Here is a 12045-nt window from a genome sequence, read left to right on the forward strand (position 1 = left end):
TTCAGCAGTTATTGGGGCCCCCTGATAACAAGGAATTACAGTAGTCTACTCTGGAGGTAACAAATGCATGGATTAATATCTCAGCATCGCTTTGAGTCAGCATGTTCCTGATTTTAGAAATATTACGCAAGAAGGAGGTCCTGCAGACCTGTTTAATGTGGGAGTTAAACGATAAGTCTTGGTCAAAGATTACTCCCTGGTTCCTCACAGTGTTACTGGGAGTTAAAGTAACACCATCTAGGGTCAGTATTTGATTAGATAATTTTTCTCTCAGGTGTTTTGGGCCAAATAAAATGAATTCTGTTTTATCTGAATTTAGGAGGAGAAAATTATGACTCATCCAGGTTTTTATGTTATTAAGACAAGCTTCTAATTTGACAAGTTGATCAGTGTCATCTGGTTTCAGGGATGTAGATCGGTGTATCATCTGCATAATAATGGAAGTTAATGGAGTGTTTCCTGATGATGTTCCCTACAGGAAGCATGTATAATGTGAAGAGTATAGGTCCTAAAACAGAACCCTGTGGAACTCCATATTTAACTTTGATCTGGGCTGAAGAATCGTCATTAACATTAACAAAGTGGAACCTGTCTGTTAAATGAGAATATGAAAATAGCCAAAATAGTTCCACTTTATAAAAATGGAGATAAACATGTTTTCTCCAACTGTAGACCAGTATCCTTATTTCCACAATTTTCGAAAATACTAGAGAAATTGTTTGTAAGCAGGTTGGACAAATTCATAAGCAGACACAATACTTTGAGCAATAGTCAGTATGGATTTAGAACCAATCATTCCACATCATTGGCATTAATGGAATTAACTGAAGAAATATCCACCGAAATAGATAAGAAACAATTTTTTGTAAGTGTCTTTGTTGACCTCAAAAAGGCTTTTGATACCATTGATCATACCATACTTCTTAAAAAACTGAGCAAATATGGTATTAGAGGGGTGGCACATAAATGGATTTCAAGTTACTTAGACAATAGAAAGCAGTTTGTGCAGATATATAATTCAAAATCTAAATTGCTGTATATTACATGTGGAGTACCTCAGGGATCGGTCCTTGGGCCTAAACTCTTCACTTTGTACATCAATGATTGTGTTTCTGTATCAAAATTGCTAAAATGTATTCTGTTTGCAGATGATACATTATTTTATTGTGGGGAAGATTTAGCACAGGTGTTAAATGTGGTTAAAGAAGAATTTAAAAAAATAAAAACATGGTTTGATGTAAATAAATTATCTCTGAATCTTGAAAAAACAAACTTTATGATATTTAGTAACAGAGGGAGAGACACTGGTGCTTCAATTACCATAGATGGTATTAAAATCAATAGAGTAAAGGAAACCAAGTTTCTGGGTGTTATTCTGGATGAAAATTTGGGTTGGAAATCACATATCCAGTATACAAAGGCAAAAATATTAAAAACGATAGCTATGTTACACAAAGTAAAAGATTCAGTGGATAACAAATCATTGTACATTTTATATAACACCATGATCGTTCCACATCTAACCTACTGCACTGAAGTATGGGGAAATGCCTGCAAAACTTATATTCAATCAGTTTTCATATTACAGAAAAGAGCCATAAGAATAATCAGTAGAAAACGATATAGAGATCCAACTAATCAATTATTTCTTCAATTAAAATTGCTGAAATTCCAAGAACTAGCCGATTACAGTATTCTACAAATTATGCGGAAAGCTCACACAAATACACTGCCAGTTAACATCCAGAACAGGTTTGGAAAAAGAGAAAGTAAGTATAACTTAAAAGGAACAGAGATCTTTAAAATACCAAGATTTAGGACAAAAATGATGGAACGTTGTGTATCTGTAAAAGGAATCAGTTTATGGAACAATCTGGAGAAAGAAATCAAAGAATCTAAGTCAAGCACCACATTTAAAATATTAATTAAAGCTCATGTCCGGAGTTTTGAAAGAGAGAGGTTTTTTTTTAATCCAACGTCTCAGGTTCCGCCCTCCCTCTGCTTTCATGAGCGACCAAGCCACGCCCCTTTAATTGTGCACGCTATTATCCGTCGGGTGAAAATGAGAGCCTCTGAGTCCTACAGCATCCTCCATGTTTAGCTGTTTACGGTGGATGTTCAGCAGACAGTGGATATATCCGAGGTAAGCGCGGCGGCTGCTGCGGAGCTAACTCTCCTCTGCTGGGCGAGTGGCCGTGCGCTCTGGCTGCTCCACACTTTGATTGACAACACGAGAATGCGGAAGCTCGAAATCTATTGGCTGACGCTGACCGGCGCTTTTTCGGATAACATGGGGGTCTATGAGACGAAGGCGGGGCTCATAAATACATTTTTATATTGCTTTATGCTAGTATTATATTGTAGTATCGAACCAGACCGACACATTTAAGCTCTGTTGAAAAATGATACATACGTTGGAAATGAACGGAAACTCCAGACACGAGCTTTAAAGCCAGTATGTTAAAGAAATATAATGAAATATTCTAGTTATATTTGATTGTCTTTTTTTGTTGTTGTTGTGAAAAGCACTAGGTTAATTGTAATCAAAGAATTAATGTTATGTCACTGTCTGTGTCGGCCATTTTTTTTTATTTTATTAAAGGTGTGTGTGTGTGTGTGTGTGTGTGTGGGTGCATGCGTTACGTGTGTGTACTTTTGTGTATGTATGTATGTATATATACTTATGTACTGTATATATTTTCAGTATATATTTTTTTTTCTTAATTTTACTTTTTTTGTAATTGATTTCTGGGGATAAGGGGCAGATATAATAAGACTTGTCTTCTTTCTGCTCCCTTTCATTCTTGGTTGGCGACTGTATTTACATGGAACCTTTTTATTTTACTACTGAATGAAATAAAAACAAACAAACAAATATGATTGAAACCAGTGTAATGCTGAACCTTTAATCCCAATAGTATATTCTAATCTCTGTAGTAGAATATCATGATCAACAGTGTCGAATGCAGCACTGAGATCTAACAGGACCAGAACAGAGACCAGTCCTCTATCTGAGGCTGTGAGAAGATCATTAGTGACTTTTACCAGAGCTGTCTCTGTACTGTGATGAGCTCTGAAACCAGATTGAAAAGACTCAAATAGGTCATTGTTATATAAATGGTCGCAAAGCTGACTCGCAACAGCTTTCTCTAGGATTTTAGAAATCAAGGGCAGGTTGGATATTGGTCTGTAACTTGTTAGAACACCTGGATCAAGGGGGGCTTTAGAGGAGAGGTTTAATAACAGCAACCTTAAAGGCCTGTGGAATATAACCTGTCACTAAAGATAAGTTGATCTGATCTAATATTGATGTACTGATCAGGGGGAAAATGTCTTTAAACAGTCTGGTTGGGATTGGATCTAATGTACAAGTTGTAGGTTTAAATGAGGCCACAATTGAGGATAACTCAGGGAGTTCAATAGGATGGAAGCTAGTTGTGAGTCAGGTTCTACTGACAAATCTGAGGATGTGGTTGTTTGTCTGTGAAAACTTTGGGGAGAGTGCTTCCAATTTTACCTCTAATAGTTCTGATTTTGTCATTAAAGAAGTTTACAAAATCATTGCTGCTTAAGGCTGAGGGGATCTGAGGCTCAACAGAGCTGTGACTTTTTGTCAGCCTGGCTATGGTATTAAAGAGGAACCTGGACTTGTTCTGGTTTTCTTCTATTAAGGATGAATAGTAGGCAGTTCCAGTTTTATGTAAAGTTTTTTTTGTAAGTTAACAGACTATCTTGCCAGGTAATGCGAAATACTTCTAGTTTGGCTAGATGCCATTTCCTCTCTAGCTTTCGAGCTGATCTTTTTAATGTTTGCAGTTGTTTGTTGTACCATGGAGCTAGTCTCCTGTGGGTTAATGTTATTAACTTCAGGGGAGCAACTGAATCAAGTGTGGAGCAGAGTGAAGCTGCCACTCCATCTACGAGGAGGTACCGGAAAGTTCCCGGAATTTGGTCATAAAATACTAATAATAATGAGTTTGGACTTCTGGCCGTCAGATGTACTGCAGGTAAGCCTCGTGCATATCTGTGAAAAAGCTGAGCTCCCAGAGTGACACTGACGCTTGTCAGGCACTATTTATAGTAACAGAGTGCAGAGGCGGTCTGCGATTTTTCCAAAATGGCGACATTGCCTGGGAAGCCAGAGCAGCGCGTAAACATTAAATTCTGCTTATTGCTGGGAAAACACAGCAGCAGAAACACTCACCTTGTTGCAGCAAGCCTACAAGGATGATGCTCTAGGGAAGACTCAGGTCCATGAGTGGTTCGGGTGGTTTCAAAGGGCCAGATGTCGGCGTGTCAGGTCCACTCAGCCGTGAAAACAATGCTGAGCTGCTTCTTCGCTGTCCAGGGTATCGTCCACAGCGAGTCTGTCCCTCCAGGTCAGACTGTAAATCAGGACTACTACATCGAAATCCTCAGACAGCTCTGTGAGGATGTGAGGAGGAAGCGGCCCGCGGAGTGGCGGAGTGGAGCCGGTTGATCCACCGCCACAGAGCGCCAGCGGACACGGCGCTGCGCGTCACGCAGTTTCTGGCGAAGAATGAGATGAATCTCCTCTCCCATCCACCTTATTCGCCAGATGTAGCCTCGAGTGACTTTTTCTTGTTGCCCAAGTTGAAGAAAGAGCTGAAAGGACAGCGGTTTGCAGATGTGGAGGAGGTGACAGAAAAATCGAAGCCGGCAAAAAAATGGCACAATTACGCACGGGTGTCACAACACATTCGTGAAGCGGGAGACACGGCTGGAGCGCTGCATTAATGCGGATGGAGATTATTTTGAAGGCGACGGTGATGTTTTATTTTGAAATGTCAGAAATAAAAAGTTACAATCAAATTCCGGGAACTTTTCGGTACCCCCTCGTACAACTAAATCAACCTGAGTGGGGCTGATACTGCTGTCCACTGGGCCAACAGATGGAGTGAAGTTAATATTGATGGGATCATTTCCTTGAATTTGGTCACATTATCCTCTGACAGACATCTTCTAAGTTTAAGTTTTTTCCCAGGTACTTTAAAACCAGCTAATGTAAACTCAAATGATAACAGGAAGTGATCAGACAGTACAGGGTTGTGGGGAAAAAACTGTTAATTGGTCAACGTCAATACCATAGGTGAGAACAAGGTGGAGGGTGTGATTAAAGTGATGAGTAGGTTTATTCACCTTCTGTGAAAAAACAATTGTATCAAGTAGTGAACTGAAAGCAACGTTAAGGCTGTCAGTGTCAACATCTACATGAATATTAAAGTCTAAACTACAATGATTTGATCTGAGCTTAAGACTAAACTGGAGAGAAAGTCTGAAAATTCAGGCAAAAATTCAGGGCTCTAACTTCGTAGACTGCGCCGAATCCGCCCGCTGTCAGTGGAGCGCAAAGTGCGCCGTCGGCGGATAAAGTCAGTCCAGAAAATTGTCCTAATTTCGTGAACCAGGCGCAGTCACGCCTCCATCCCGCCCACTGGCGCAGGTGGCACAAGAGGGAGGAGAGAAAGTGGGTTTAACCCAGCTGAGAGTAATTTGACCAATCAAATGAACACCTCTCCTTTTTTTCAAATGCACTGCAGCAAAGGACACTGCTACATTAACATGATGAACTACATTTTATTTCCTGGCCTCAATATTAAACCATAGTGAAGCAACAATGTATATGAAGGTATTTTAAAATAAATAATGTCTTGAAGAGCTTGGGGAACCAGACAAATGAAATAACAATGCAGACACATTTACAGGCTAATACTTCTTTCAGAGCGCCGATCGGCTCCGCCGAGGTCTTTACATACAGTGCGCGCTTTTACGCACGGCACTATTTATTCACAAAGAAAGACAAGGCAAACTGACAGGTGCATGGCTGTAGCAAATGCATCGTGACAAGATGCAAGATCAATAAAACACTCTAAGAGCCTGCCCAAGACTGTCCGAACCGTGTTTTGATCCGATGGTGTGAAATAACTTCTGACATTGTGTGGGTTTCCTCCTCAAAATCACAGGTAGAAATGATGATTCACCTGCTTTTTACGCTGCTCAACGCATGCATATGCAGCCGTGCGGGATCCACATAGTTCTGCACCTGCAATATGTTCATTTTATTTTTTTAATCAGATCTGTCAACTTAATGAAGCCGCTGTCATTGCGTGGAGTGTGTTGGTCAGCTCTATTGACAAACGGACTGGTTGTCCATATGAAGGATTTTCTTTAAGCCGGTTCAAAATGACCTGAGAGATCTTCCAAGCACAAAATAGAGACTGTTCATGCATGAATGAGGCGACGCAAAGCAGAGAGTCCCTCATTTTCGACTCATTCATGATGACAGAGTTGGTGTCACAGCTCTGTAGAGACAACGTATCCTGCTCTGGGCCCAGCCGAATTGTACATTGATCCACTTTGAACCATTTTCTCGTGTGGTTTGTTTTTCTTTTGTCTTTTCTTTCTTCCTTTCTCTCTTTTTTTTTGTGTGTTTTTTTTTTTTTGTTGGTTCTTTGCCCGAGGAAGATCGACAGCGGTCGAAACCTAGCGCGAAAATAAGAGAAATAAACAAAATATTAAGTCAAGAGGATCAGCAAACCTTTTAATGCCTCATGTCTGCTTTATCAATGCCTCAAATCAGGTTTCAAAATTTATTTAACTTTTTACAGTGCGCATTTGCGCAGCGTCACCTCTCACTCACACTCCGCGCACTTATGTCCCTGATAAACACGCACACACACACCAACACACATAAAAGTTGTATTATTAACCGTCAATAATAATCAAAAGCATATTAAAATTAGTAAAATAAGTCTCCCCAGCTGAGCACCAGGACGGACACCTCCCCACACCGACCTGTCCTCACCCTGCTCATTTGATTCTGGGACTGCAGGCTCGACAGGACAAAGGTATTTATTTAGAAAATATGTTCGTTCTAAAATTAATTTTTGGAAATGAAAAATACATGGTTTGCTGCACTTTGATGGAGGATATAATATTTTACCTGAATCTGTAATTGGCACCTCTGGGGTCACTGGGCCAGTGCTCCTGCTGTCAACTACCGTGTTCACTGTTGTGTTTAATTTTAATACATTAGTTTTTTTTTTACACTATTTTATGTTATAATTATTTAGTTGTAAACTGACAGCAGCCTGCAGTAATTCTCTACCTGGAGGTGACGTGTGAGCGCTTCATGTGCCACTGCCGGTTCTGCGCTGGACTGTACAGCAGCCGGAGGTCGATCGGGCATTTTTGGGGCAGCAGGATTAAATTTGTTTCACTGTTTGGCGCGTGCCTGTTCTGACTCTGATTCAGAACTTTCCTCCTCTTCACTCCAGTCAAGATCGCTGATGTCCGACACGTCTCCGCCATCCGGTTCCCCCTCACTGACCTCCTGCATCATTGCTAAAGCTTCTTCCACCTTATATCTCTTATTTATGCCTGTTTTTATTGTCTTTCTTTTGGGATTTGCTTGATATTTTTGGCCGTCTGTCTGATTGTCTGCTGTCAGAGCTAGCTCCCTGTTCAGATGCGCGCATGAACCAAAACAAATCAATGGCAGAAAAAAAAAAGCCCCGTGAAGTGCATCTTTTTTTATCAGCAGTCTGTGAGAAGCTGATGGCCTTTGGAGGTATAAATGCTTTGTATTATTATTTGTGTCATTGTTAGGACCTTATTTGCTTCAGAAAAACATACAAGACACATATTTAGGAAAAGCCAAAGAATTAGAGGACAGGGAAATTATTTTTAACAGATTTATTTGAATTCCAGAAACCCAATCGGAGAATCGAAAGACCATTTTGGCTGTTCTAGTGCTAAAGAAGATAATAAAAACAATTACGTGCTTCATGAGTGATTCTGTGTATCTTTCATGACACTGACAAGCTGTCAGTGTCATCAGATCCTCCGCTCCCCAGCCTGCTCACACCTTCTGCACGAAACTATCACTGCGCCCAGCTGATTCTGTCGAGCCCTCCCCCTGGTGCGCCGCCACGCCCATCTCGGCGCAAGTGCAGCAGACCGGTCATAAACCCTCTTCTGCGCCTGTCGAAAATGGGAATGCACTGCCTCCGCCGCTGATCATCGCCAAGTTGCGCCGTCAAATTAGAGCCTTCAGAGTCTGGAGCAGGGGGCGGGGGGCGGTACACTACAGCCAGCAGGACTGGCTTCTGTGTTTTCCAGCTGGAGTTCATGAGATTCAGAGTGAGACTTTCAAAGGTTTTATGCTTAATTTTAGTTCCAGGATTGATTAGAAGTTTAGAATTATAGATGGATGCTGTTCCACCACCTCGGCCAGATTCTCGGGGAATTTGATAGTTGACATGTGTATTTGGGGTTGCTTCATTTAAGCTGAGATATTCATCCTTCCTTAGCCAGGTTTCAGTAAGGTTTAATATATCTAAATTATGATCAGTTATTAGGTCACCAATAAGCAGGATTTGGAGGAGAGGGATCCGATATTTAACAGCCCACATTTGACTATTGTGGGTTTTTGTTCTACTACAGGTTTAGTTTTAATTTTGATTAGGTTTTTAAGATTAACTCCTCTCCTCTTGTGAACGTGCTGTCTGCTGGAGATAATAACAGAGAGAGGGGTGTGTGAAGAGTGGGCGGGGCTTACCGTTAGTCAGTCAGCTGGACTGACAGCTGGAGGTGTCTGGACTGCTGGATGTTATCTGACAGGACGGAGTTTCCAGCCTGCTGGGATGTAATCCATCGTGACGGTAGAGAGCAGGGCGGTTCCAGAAGAGGTTGAAGTTGTCGATGAAGTGACGGTTGTGAGCTGAGTAGGATTGTTGAAGCCAGGTGTTCAAGCTGAGGAGCCTGGAGAAGCACTCAGCACCCCGGAAGAGCGTTGGCAGGGGGCCGCTGATGTAGATCATTTTTCCAGAGCTTTGCAGAAGACTGAAAAGGTCCTTAAAATGCTTTTTGGTGAGCTCGGAGTGTCGCTGCGCCGTGTCGTTGGACCCGATGTGATCAATCACCCGGCGAACGGAGGAGGGGGCGGACCGGAGGAGCTCTGGCAGTTTTTCCAGGATGGTGGGGACGGTGGCGCCGGGAAAACACCGTGTGATGGCGTTAAAGAAGCGAATATGCTGCATGATGCTGGTGCCGATGATGAGTGATGTCGGGGGGAAGAGAGGCCGAGGCGGGGGCGGGGCAGCGACATGGGTGTCCTGGGCCGGGGAGCGCTCTGCCGGCGCAGCGGTGCCGCTGGCAGCAGCCTCGTCGCTGGGGCGGCGTTCCCGGGTCTCCCTGGGACGGCAGTGGCTCCCAGAGTGCCTCCGCACCGCCTCTATAATCAACCTCCGGCACGCTGCGGAGGTCGAAGCCCGGGATGATTGCTGCTTCTCCGGGATCGGCGGGACACGTTCCAGCTCGGGGGCCGCGGCGGAGCGGCGAGGCTGGGGCCCAGCAGGATGGAGGACCGTAGCGACGTCGGGCGGCGTGGTTTCCAGGTTGTTGTCATCCTGGCGGCGGGCCGTGGATCCACCGGAGGGTGCGGTAGCAGCCACAGCAGACCGCGGGCCTTCATCATCCGCCGTGTCGTCGCCGTCGTGCAAGGAAGCGGTTGGAGAGGGGTAGTGGAAGTGAAGCTGCAGTGGGCCGAGGCTTGTGGCCTCGCACTACCACCTCAGCCAGGAACGGTGCTCCAGTGTGGAGCAGGAAGGAGTACAGGGTGCCGAGGCAGCGGTGACCATTAATGACGATATCACCATAGATTGGTCGATTGTCAGCATCCGAGCCTTCTCCAGCAGGTCGTCCTTCTTCCTGAGCTCATTCGACAGCCGGCGGATGTCCTCTCTCAGGTCAGCAATGATCTTCTCCACCTTAGTGGCCGGGCGGTAGGGGTGAGGTTCGTGGAGCAGCGGCGCGGCCATTGCTGTGACGTCATCCAGAAAATATAGATATAGAAAATACAGAAGATACGTCCATTGCTCTCTCTGAGTCCTTTCTGGCTTTTGCTTGAATGAAGTCTGCTTTTCTGGAGATCAGTTTGGGAAGGATGAACTCAAGTTCTGCCACCCGACCATGAAATGTCGTTTGCTCAGCAGGGGGCGCCCAGCGTTTCCACTTCATCAGGGTCTTTTTTGCCATCCCCACCAAACCAGCCATTTTGGTCCCACTTACTGGACCAAGTTTCACTGATTTCACTGTTGGTTTCTTCTGTTGACTGTTGGTGTTTTCCACTGACAAGGCGGTTTTTCACTGACGAGTCGGTTTTTTACTGTCAAGTCCTCTAAGTTTCTGTGCTGCTCCGGACTTGAACAGAGCGTTCTCTTCGTATGGATGTTGTGCAGGTTTCCACCCAAAGAATTTCCCAATTCTTTTACTGTTGACAAATTTTTAGATCAACATCAAATTTTTATTTCATCATTTGATGGCTGTAAAATTTTTTTGTTTTTTGTTTTTTTTTTTGTTTTAAAAGTTGTTCAGGCCTAAAATACAAACACCCTGGTTGCAAGCCATTGATGGATCAAGAAATGCTTGGAAAAAGGGGGGGAAAAAAAAAAAAAGCACTGACATTATATTAGCCTACATGCTGTTCTACTGAGAATTTCACATGCAAGATGAAAGAAAGATGAAAGAGAAACGAAGCTAACTTTAGCGTGGCTGTTTTGCACTGTATCAAACCAACTATCTAACTTGCTAACGTTACTGATGCCACAGCCTCAAATTAAAATGTGGAGCAAACAGAGACACAAAATGTCCCTTTAGCTCACACAAACCGTTAATCAAACCAACTAACTGTGTTAATCCGCCATGTGGTTGTTCCTCACGTCCTTCAGTGAGGTGGGTGTCACTTGATTTGACTGTGTAGAAATAAAGTGTCAGAGAATAAAGAGTAATTAATGCGACGAATGTCACACTCGTGTCGTTCGTGACAAATGTCAATATAGTTAACACAAATGTGGAAAATGAGGCTAAATTACCTTCTCTTGTTCTCTGGATGGGTGGTATCAAGTCCATGCACCAACAGTTAACAGTATTTGGAAAAAAAATCCGCAGCAGGTCCCACAATTCAGTGCGGTTCATGTAATTTGCTGTGTTTTTGCATGGACAGTCTTAATAAAGTATTTTGCACTGAAATAACACAATAAAATGCTGTGAAATCCAGTAATAATTAAAACAACAAACAATACAGAAGTTTACTGTGATGGCACTGTTTTTATAGTAAACTTCTAAATTACAGTGAACATTAAAGTGAAATCCTGTAAAGTGATAGTACTGCAATTTAGAGTGAAATTTTACAGTTGACTATTGTGAAATCCTGGTAATTATTTACAGTGAAGATATTCAGCCAAAATGATTTAAAAAGGAAAAAAAAAAAGTTTTACAAGCTGCCACTTAAACACCGCTGAATGTAAACTTTAACACAATCATGCCACCGGCAAGGAGGCACAAAAACAGTCGCAAACACACACACAGAGCAGATTTTCATTTTGGCCTCAAACACATAGACCGCCAACCCATTACATCTGTTACCAAAACTTCTAGTGAAAGAAGCACTCGCTTAGGTAGATCTAAAGACATATTAATAAGCATTGTGTGGATATAGCCAGAAGGAGTCATAATTTGGACCTGAAACACCAGGAAATGATAATACTCTCACCATAAGATGTTATAATCCATCGGTTGTTGTGGTTGAGAGCAAAGCCATCAAAGATTTTGTTATATTCCAGGCGCCTTGCTCTCTCCGTGTTGAGCAGGGCTAGATTACTTCTTTGAGTGTCTCCACTGGTGTTCCTCAGATAGTTTTTCAAATGACGCAGACAAGAGAAACTGCGCTCACAGATGACAGATGTGAAGGGGAGTGTCAGTGCCATGCCTATCAGTTTATACGAGTCTTCAGATGCATCCATGTATGAACTCATGAGCTGTAGGACCTCCTGAGTGCTGCAGATGGTTTGCCCTGGCTCCTCTTTTCTATATATGTAACAGCTGGCGGACCTGGTGGCGCTCTGCAGATAGGTTTTCCTCACTTATTCCATTGTTGGGCCATGGGACGCATGTATTGTTTGTCCAAAAAGGATACGTGTTTCGGGATTAGGGTTGGTAAACCTCAGGATTTCATTTGTGTTT

The sequence above is a fragment of the Salarias fasciatus genome, chromosome 3, assembly GCF_902148845.1.
Source record: "Salarias fasciatus chromosome 3, fSalaFa1.1, whole genome shotgun sequence".
Taxonomy (NCBI): domain Eukaryota; kingdom Metazoa; phylum Chordata; class Actinopteri; order Blenniiformes; family Blenniidae; genus Salarias; species Salarias fasciatus.